We start from the raw sequence: 8,219 nt of genomic DNA, 5'->3' as shown, positions 1-8,219 counted from the left end.
TGCTGTATTATGTTGGTGCCAGTGGCATAGAAAACACCATTTCCCCAGGGTCAGGGGTTAGGGTGCAGGTAGAAAGTCTTCCCCAAATCCTTTGGGTACAATGTGCAGCTTCCCCCTTTTGTTCTACTATTAGACTCCTCATCTCCAGTCTTCACAGAATGAAGGAGACAGTTAAAGGTCTCTAGCTGAATGGGAGATTGGTCTACACTGTATACAGTAGCCTCATACCCGAGAGAAGGGGCAGAGTGCCAGATACCATTGGACCCAAGGCAACTGGCATTAAGAAATCTGAACTCAAAGGCCAGGACAATATTCATAGGCAGTACAATTTCCACACTTAGGAAGGAAATGCAAACTTTGTGGTTGGTAGCATCTAACACAAGACTCGTGACCTCTACAGAAAAGGAAATAAACTCTTCAGGAATTAACCCAGAAAGTCACCAACACTGAGTTTGGTAATATAGCAAAGATTCATAAGTGAGGTATTCATAATGCCCCATTTTGCCTGTTACCACTACAGGTAAGAATGTTTCTTTAATGTTGTACACAATGCATTATTTCTTCAGAAAACTTGCCTGTAATTATAATTCAAGACTAATTCTTTTTGGATTCTAGTTAAAACCAAGCTATATTGTTCTACTTAAAATAAGGTTTGTTTGCAGAGTTGAGAACATCTACTGCAGCCTCTCCTTTATTGATCCAAGGTCAAAGAAACAAAGATCAGACTGGTACCACAAACTACATGTATTTATTTCCTAAGACCCATGACAAAATAAATGGAACCTTCTAGTGAAAGGGTTCAGAAGTTCAAACTTAAATGAATTGGAGCCAAAAGGCAAGTGTTTATTGAGAGAGACTATATCTCTAACTAAGAGTAACAAATACCTTAAATTTACACTATGCCTTCACTTTGACTCAACAACAGAATTTTTTAAGTAAATATTTGTGGTGGGTATATACAACTATATGCACATAGAATATATGCAATGTAAGAGTTTTTTAAAGTTATATATCTATATATTTTAGCAAATATTTATATAGTTTTCTATACTTTTATTCCATATCTCTTATTATACCCAAAACCAAAATGTAATATTTCTTCAATCGTCAAAAGTAAAAACTCAAAATATTGTATCTTTCCCTATGACCCTGTATTTTTAATGGGGTTAATGCTAGAACTGTACGTGCAGAGTATTTAAAAAAAAAAAATTCCTAGATTCAAGTCCCAGTTGTACTATAAATGTCTCAACCCCTCTGAGCCTCAATTTTGCCATCTGTGAGATGAGGTTAATAATAATTACTTCACAGAGTGTTTGTAAGAATTACTTGAAACAACATTTGTGAAAGCATTTTACTTAATATTTGTGTACAGTGATACACTTTAGGAATTATCAGTAAGACTACAATTATATTCATCATTGACATAAATAGTCATTTCAGGGTCAGATATAGGCATAATGTCAAGTTTATGTTTCTTGCCTCCCCAGCCCCTGCCCTACACTCACACCTTGATTTTAGCCCTGCTTGGTCCTCAGTTGGACTTCCTTTTTTATAAACAACTTTCCCAGAGTATGTGGGAGCACCATTTAGAATTGTGGCTGGCACATGTCAGGGTCAACAGTGAGTGCCTCAAAGTTTAGGATTAGCTTTGAGCTAGTGACACTGAAGCAGTAAACAACTAAGTAACTCTTCAGTGCAAGATTTGTAGCTAAGGATTTTTCATTAACTCTTTTCTGACGAAGTTTTAAAAAGCCATCATCAAGCAGATGCTTTAAGAAAAAAAATAATCACTGCTAATTCTCAGTTGCATGATAAAATCTTGTCCGCCATACTTCCTCTTGCTCACCACACAAAGGGATTGCTTTTGTTGGAACATGTGTGAAATATTTTACTGGTGCTAGTGAAGCCCATGTTTACAAACATCCAAAGCAGCACAGGTCACACTGAGGAGACATGGGATGGCCAACGTCCCCATCCACCTTCACCATTCTCCTCTCACTCAGGTACAACACAAGATTCTGCCCACAGAAGACCCTTGGTAGCTCCCTTGCAAGTCCCACACACAGGAAGAGGAGGAAGAATGCAACAGAGAGGGAGAATCAGACTCACCAACATGTTCTTCAGGGTGATTCTTATTACTCGCTCTAGACCCTGGGCAAATGAAGACGTTAATCATCAGAGACAGAAAAGGGGAAAAGAGAGAAAGGAAGAAAGACAAGACACTCTACATTATCATATTACTCTTTATGACAAGGCACAAGTTTACACTGTCTTTGCAGAATCAGTGTGTTACTCCAAAACTAGATGTTTATTCTAGACACCACAATATATTTCTTAATGGAGAATTAAGTTACTCAAATTATACAAAATGTCTTCCAAAATTAATTCTATCTTGCAATATTAAATGACCACAACTTGGACTTTGCAATTTTTTAATATATGTAAGTTTTGTAGTTCATCTCAGACTGGTAAATAGTAGACTTAGCAGTCATGCACTATGGGTAATATCATTTAATGAAGGCATCAAAATTATGTAGTGTTGGAATTTTGGTTTCATGGTGTTTCATGTCTCCTTCAAGCAAATCTGATCACTTAAAAGGAGGAAATATCCACAAATATGGAGTTGTTTTCACAAGTATCACTTGTTGGGACTGTGGTACAAGAAATGGTGCTACAAGAATCAGGTTTCTGTTTTGCCAGGAAATCCAGTCCCATTTTCTCTGATGTTCCCTCTCCTCAAATGACCGTGGGTAAGTTACTAACAACATCAGATTGACTCTTCTCCTTTTAAAAGACCTTGACTTGTATCTTCCATGGAGTTTGAGGACAACAAAAATGTTGGGGTTAATATAGAGCACAAAATCAGCCGTAATACCTGGCTTGCTAAAATGTTAACATAGAGGCTGCTGGGGGCAATGAAAGGTTTGGGAGAAAGGCGCAGACCTGTGGAAGGACAAGGTCTCAGGACCCCACTCTGCTATAGGAATGCCCTGGGGAACCGCCTTCCCCAAAGCTTTCTTAGCCCAAACAGCCACTCTGTGATCTAGGAAATGTATGCATTGTCCCTTAGGCTGTTTAGCATAACTCCTAGAACATGCAGATTAGCGCATCGTTATCTTTCCTGATCCTCCCAGTTCCAGTAAGACCCCTTGTCACACATCACAGGCTGGAGAAACAGTGATAAGGATTTGTGATTATACTGAAGGACCAATAAAGGTGGGAGCAAAGAAGAACAAAGAGTCTTTGTCTCTGAGCTATGACCCCCTTGCCTTCTCCTCTCTTTCTCCGCGAAGTTTGCAGTAATCTTTCATCCCTCCGTACAGGGATTGCTGGCCATTCCTGGCATGAAAAGTCTACAAATCACTGTATTTTGTATTCATTTATGCAACACACATTGATCGACCCAATAGAGCACATGGGGCTGGACACTGGGGTTCTAGAGAGAAACAGGTGGGGCCTCTGCCCTCCAGAATTCATATTCTACACATTAGACATTTAGAAGATTCAGACATTTAGAAAATACTCAGCAAATTTGAGATCTCCTAACTGAGGGGCAATTTCTTTTGGTCTGGTTTATACTCTATCCATAATGCTCACCCAAGGGTGAAAAACTGTTTACATTCTCTCTCTCTCCGTGTTAAGAAGGGAGTTTTCAGCAGTAAGTATAGCCCTCACAGAATGAATGTTTATTGCAATAAACAGAACGTGTGTGTGTTCCCTCAAAATTCATATGTTGAAGCCTAATCTCCAATGTGATATGTTTGGAAGTAGGATCTTTGGGAAGTTATTAAGTTATAAGGGTGGAGCCTTCATGAATAGGATTAGTGCCCTTACAAAAGACACTCCAGAGAGTTCCCTCACCTCTTCCACCATATGAGGACGCAAAAGAGGACAGCCACTTATGATCCAGGAAGTAAACTACCCCCAGACATGGGATCTGCCAGGGCCTTGATCTTGGACTTCCCAGCCTCTAGAACAATGAGAAGTAACTTCCTGTTGCTTATAAGCCACCTAGTCTAAAGTATCTCATCATAGCAGCTCAAACAGAATAACACACTCATATCATGTGGCAGGCACTGTTTAAAGCATTTTGCAGATATTTATAACAGATATTTGCTTCATTTAATTCTGGCAATTATCCTATGAGGGACATAATGTTACTATCATTTCTATTTTACAGATGAGAAAACCGAACCTTAGAGATGGAATTCAACATGGCCAATGCCATTTAATTAATGAAGCAATCAGAATGCTAACCTAAATGAGACACCAAAGCACCACTAACTCCACATACCCTTAGTGATCTAAGTTTGTTAGCCAAAAAATTTGTATTTTTTTCTTAGGTTGAGATATACCTATAAATATGCAAATATTCATCTAATTGTAATTATTTTCACAGGTAGAGAGATAACCGAATATATAATAGAAATGTAAAAGTTAAGTCACAATTTTCTCAATATTGTCTCACTGGGGAAAAAAAAAATCAGCCAAAATTTAGTAAAAATATACTGGAAACTGCCTAGAGTTGAAGTCAGAAACATGGGATGGGCACCAGGCACGAAGAATGTGAAATCCACTTAAATCAGCTTGGCAAAGCATAGGATTCTTTTCAGGGGGGTGTTCCTGATTTCATCGTTAATTAGCTTATTCCCCTTTTTCCCTACTGACTGGCCATCTACTTCAATAGAACAGTCTGGCTGTTTTCAGAGCTTTCTCATTCAGCCTTTAAATTAGCTAACTGCCCAGCCACAAGGCAGGTAGCAATTTATGCCAAACAAATCATGAGGCAGGAGGCATTGAGGAAAGGCTGTTTATTTTCCTTCTGCTCTCTTGTGAGGTGGGGGAGAGTGTGACAAATGTTTGCAGGTTGGTAAACTGTACTAATTTACAAGCCTGCTGTTATCTTTCTAATGTAACACTCCCTAGAGAAGCTCTGAGGAATGATCTAGTTGAAGCTTTCAGCTTCAATCAATAAACCTGGAAGATTATGAAACATGGGCTCCTATTTAATATGGTAAATTCCTGCTTTTATGCCACTGGGAGAAAGATTAATGTTATAAGTGATTTTAAAGTATAAGTTAGAGAAATTAAAACATGAATTAATATATTACTTGTCAAGCTTTATGACCAAAATAATAGTAATAACCAACATTCATATGGCTCATTATAGCTCAAGGTATCCACTAGGATGCCTTGAAGGTATCTGAAAATCATCACCATCATCATCATTGCTACCATTCATTGGCCATCAGGCACAGCTCTAAGTGCTTTACATGTGCTTTACCGGTTATTTCCCCCTTCACCTTCAAATTCTTTGTCCTTATAGTATCTCATCTTAGTGAATGAACCACCATCTATTCAATTATGTAAGTCATAAATCTAGAGTTATCTAGATACCACTCTCCCCACACCCTCCAAATATAACCCATAACCAAATCCAATCAATCTCATCCTCTAAGTCTATTTCTAAATACTCAGCATTGTTCTAGGTCTACCACAACCACCCTAGACCACCGTCTCTGTTACAATAGCTTCTCAACCAACCTTCTGGTGTCCTTTGCCCTCCCACACTCCCCATTCATCTTCCCAGAGTGGGCACTGAAATGCAAATCATGTCATGTCATGCACACCTGTCTATGCACATAACACCCTTTAAGGATTAGGCCCTGGACCATCACGGGGTGCAGGGCATGTAAGGTCTGGTTCCTGCTCCCTAGGACCACCTTCTTCCTTGAACTTCATCCTCCAGCTACCCCAGTATTTTCTCACATCCTACAAATGTATCCTGTACCCTCTGCCGCATTGTCCCCTACTCTTTCTGCCTTGAATGCTAGCACCACCATCTCTTTGCTTAGTTAATGCCAGTTCATCTGTCAACTCTCATCTCAAACATTATCCCCTTGGACAAAACTCTCCTGACTTTTCTGCACAGACTCCCCTCTCCTCACTCAATTAAAATTTTTTTGTTATAGGTCCTCATAGAACCATGTTCAATTTATTTACTTATCTGTTTACTTTACAATTTACTTTACTTATCTGTTTCCAGGGAGCAGAGATGGTGTCTCATTAACATATCTTCACTCCGCAGACCAGTAATTGAGCAATGGAAGTAGGTACTCCTTAATTAAAAATTTAATACACTTATAAATTATACTCCAAAAACCTTTCTCCATTTAATCTTCACAAGAGCTCTATAGAAGAGATATTAATTAATATTATCCCCATTTTATAGAAGAGGTGATGCAAACTCAGAAAAGCCACGTCTCTTGCCACTCAGGCCACTGGGTGATGGAGCCAAAGTTCAGACTTGGGTCTTTTGACTCTCTGGTCCTCCTAAAACACTTTGCTACCTTCCAAATAAAAAACCGTATCATACATTATCACCAGTCAGCATAATGGGCTATGTTGAAGATCAACGCAGGCAAAAAAAGAGATAACAATTATCATAGTAACTGTGTAACTCAGCAAAGTGCTAAAAATATTGAACTGTCCACTAAAGTAGATGAAGTTTATGGCATGTAAATTATACTTCAATATTACTGTTTTTGAAAATCATCATAATTCCTAAGTGACACTTTGGAATTCAGCACAGAAAACACCTCAAAAATGATGGAACACTTAAATGCCTTCTTTAGAGACTAATTTAGTGTTCCTTAGAGTATGGTCTTTATACCACACTACTAGAACCACACTGGATGCTGTGAAAGTACAAATTCCAGGGCCCATTTCCAGATCTACTGAATCAAGATGGTTATGGTCCCAGAAATCTACATTTTTAATTTGCATAGAAAGTGGTTCTTATGCACATCAAAATTTGGAAACAGTGATCTATATGCAGCAAGACTACTTAAAAAAGGCAAATGTTCTCAAAGAGAAGGCTGATCACCTGGTTAAGACCTTGTACAGAAACACCTGCCTGCTCGTCCAAGTTAATTTTCCAGCAAACAATGAGATTTCTGATAACTGAGAATAAAACACCATGTGTCATACACTAACAGCTATTCAACTAACAGCTACTGATGTTCAATGTACACAAAACTTTAGTGCAAACTGAAATCTCCAGTTAGTCACAGGGGAAACCAAATGGGCACAGAAAACTTCAAGTTTTACAAAAAGTCTTATGGAGTTTATCTAGTAAGTATACACTATGATACATCTCTTAGGGTGTGCTAATGTGAAAAAATGTGACATAAAGCTATTTTTTCCTAAACTGCTTCTACCAGGAACCTCTATTGAGTGGTTTAAGAATTCAATCTGCAATGTTGAACCCTATAAATGGCTGTTTTGGCCATTAAGTTACTCTGGAACAAATTAAAGCAAACAATAAGAACCAGAACTGGAGAAGAGGTTGAGGCCAGCCTTTAAGGATCAAGCAGGATGTTGGCACTGAAAATGAGCCCAGGTCAACAGAAATGTTTCAAAGATCAAGCAGTTATTGGAGGTGTGAATGAGGCTAGGAATTAGAAACAGGTAAAGTCATATATAGACAGAAGCAGAGCCAGCAGGGCCTCAGAGACCCAACAATCTCTTGATACAAAGGAGAATGTGGTTCCTTCAAGACAGAGAAAAACCAAAAACTTAATCCAAAATAACATACAATTAAAAAAAGTTTAAGTTTAAATTTTCTACTATGTTCAGGGTACCATGCTAAGGAATGTGCTTTAGCCTTTCAAAGTTCTGTAGCTAGCAGGGTATTTGAGCTGATGGACCCCAGAACCAGTGATTTCTCTGGTATGACTTCCTCTCCATTCATTTACTATTAATCCTTACACAAAAACATGCCCCAGCAATGACTAAGAGATATCAGAAACTGCATTTGAATGGTTGTAGAGTCTATGATGATGCTGTAATACGTACCTGTCTCCCCTGTCCTACATCCTCTCTAAGTAAATGTGATCTAAGTAGGCTTGAAACCTGTATTGACAGCCTTTTGAATTTCAGGAAATACAATCAATTAGGTAGGCAGGTAGGTAGGTAAATAGGTGAGTGGATGGATGGATAGATGGATAGATGGATGGATGGACAGATATGATAAACAAGTAAAGAATAAAATATTGTCCTTGCTTTAAAGGAACTTGAGATCTAACAATAGGGTAGAAATCAAGAACAACATTGCTATCTTAAAAAGCTACAATATGAGAAAAATAGAGTCTCAAAAGAGGAAAATAGAGTCTCAAAAGAGGAAAAGATTATTTGGAAACAGGTAAGGCTTTGTGGAA

The sequence above is a fragment of the Enhydra lutris genome, unplaced genomic scaffold (assembly GCF_002288905.1).
Source record: "Enhydra lutris kenyoni isolate GAN:26980312 unplaced genomic scaffold, ASM228890v2 scaffoldscaffold16, whole genome shotgun sequence".
NCBI lineage: Eukaryota > Metazoa > Chordata > Mammalia > Carnivora > Mustelidae > Enhydra > Enhydra lutris.
Note: the sequence above shows the minus strand (reverse complement) of the source record.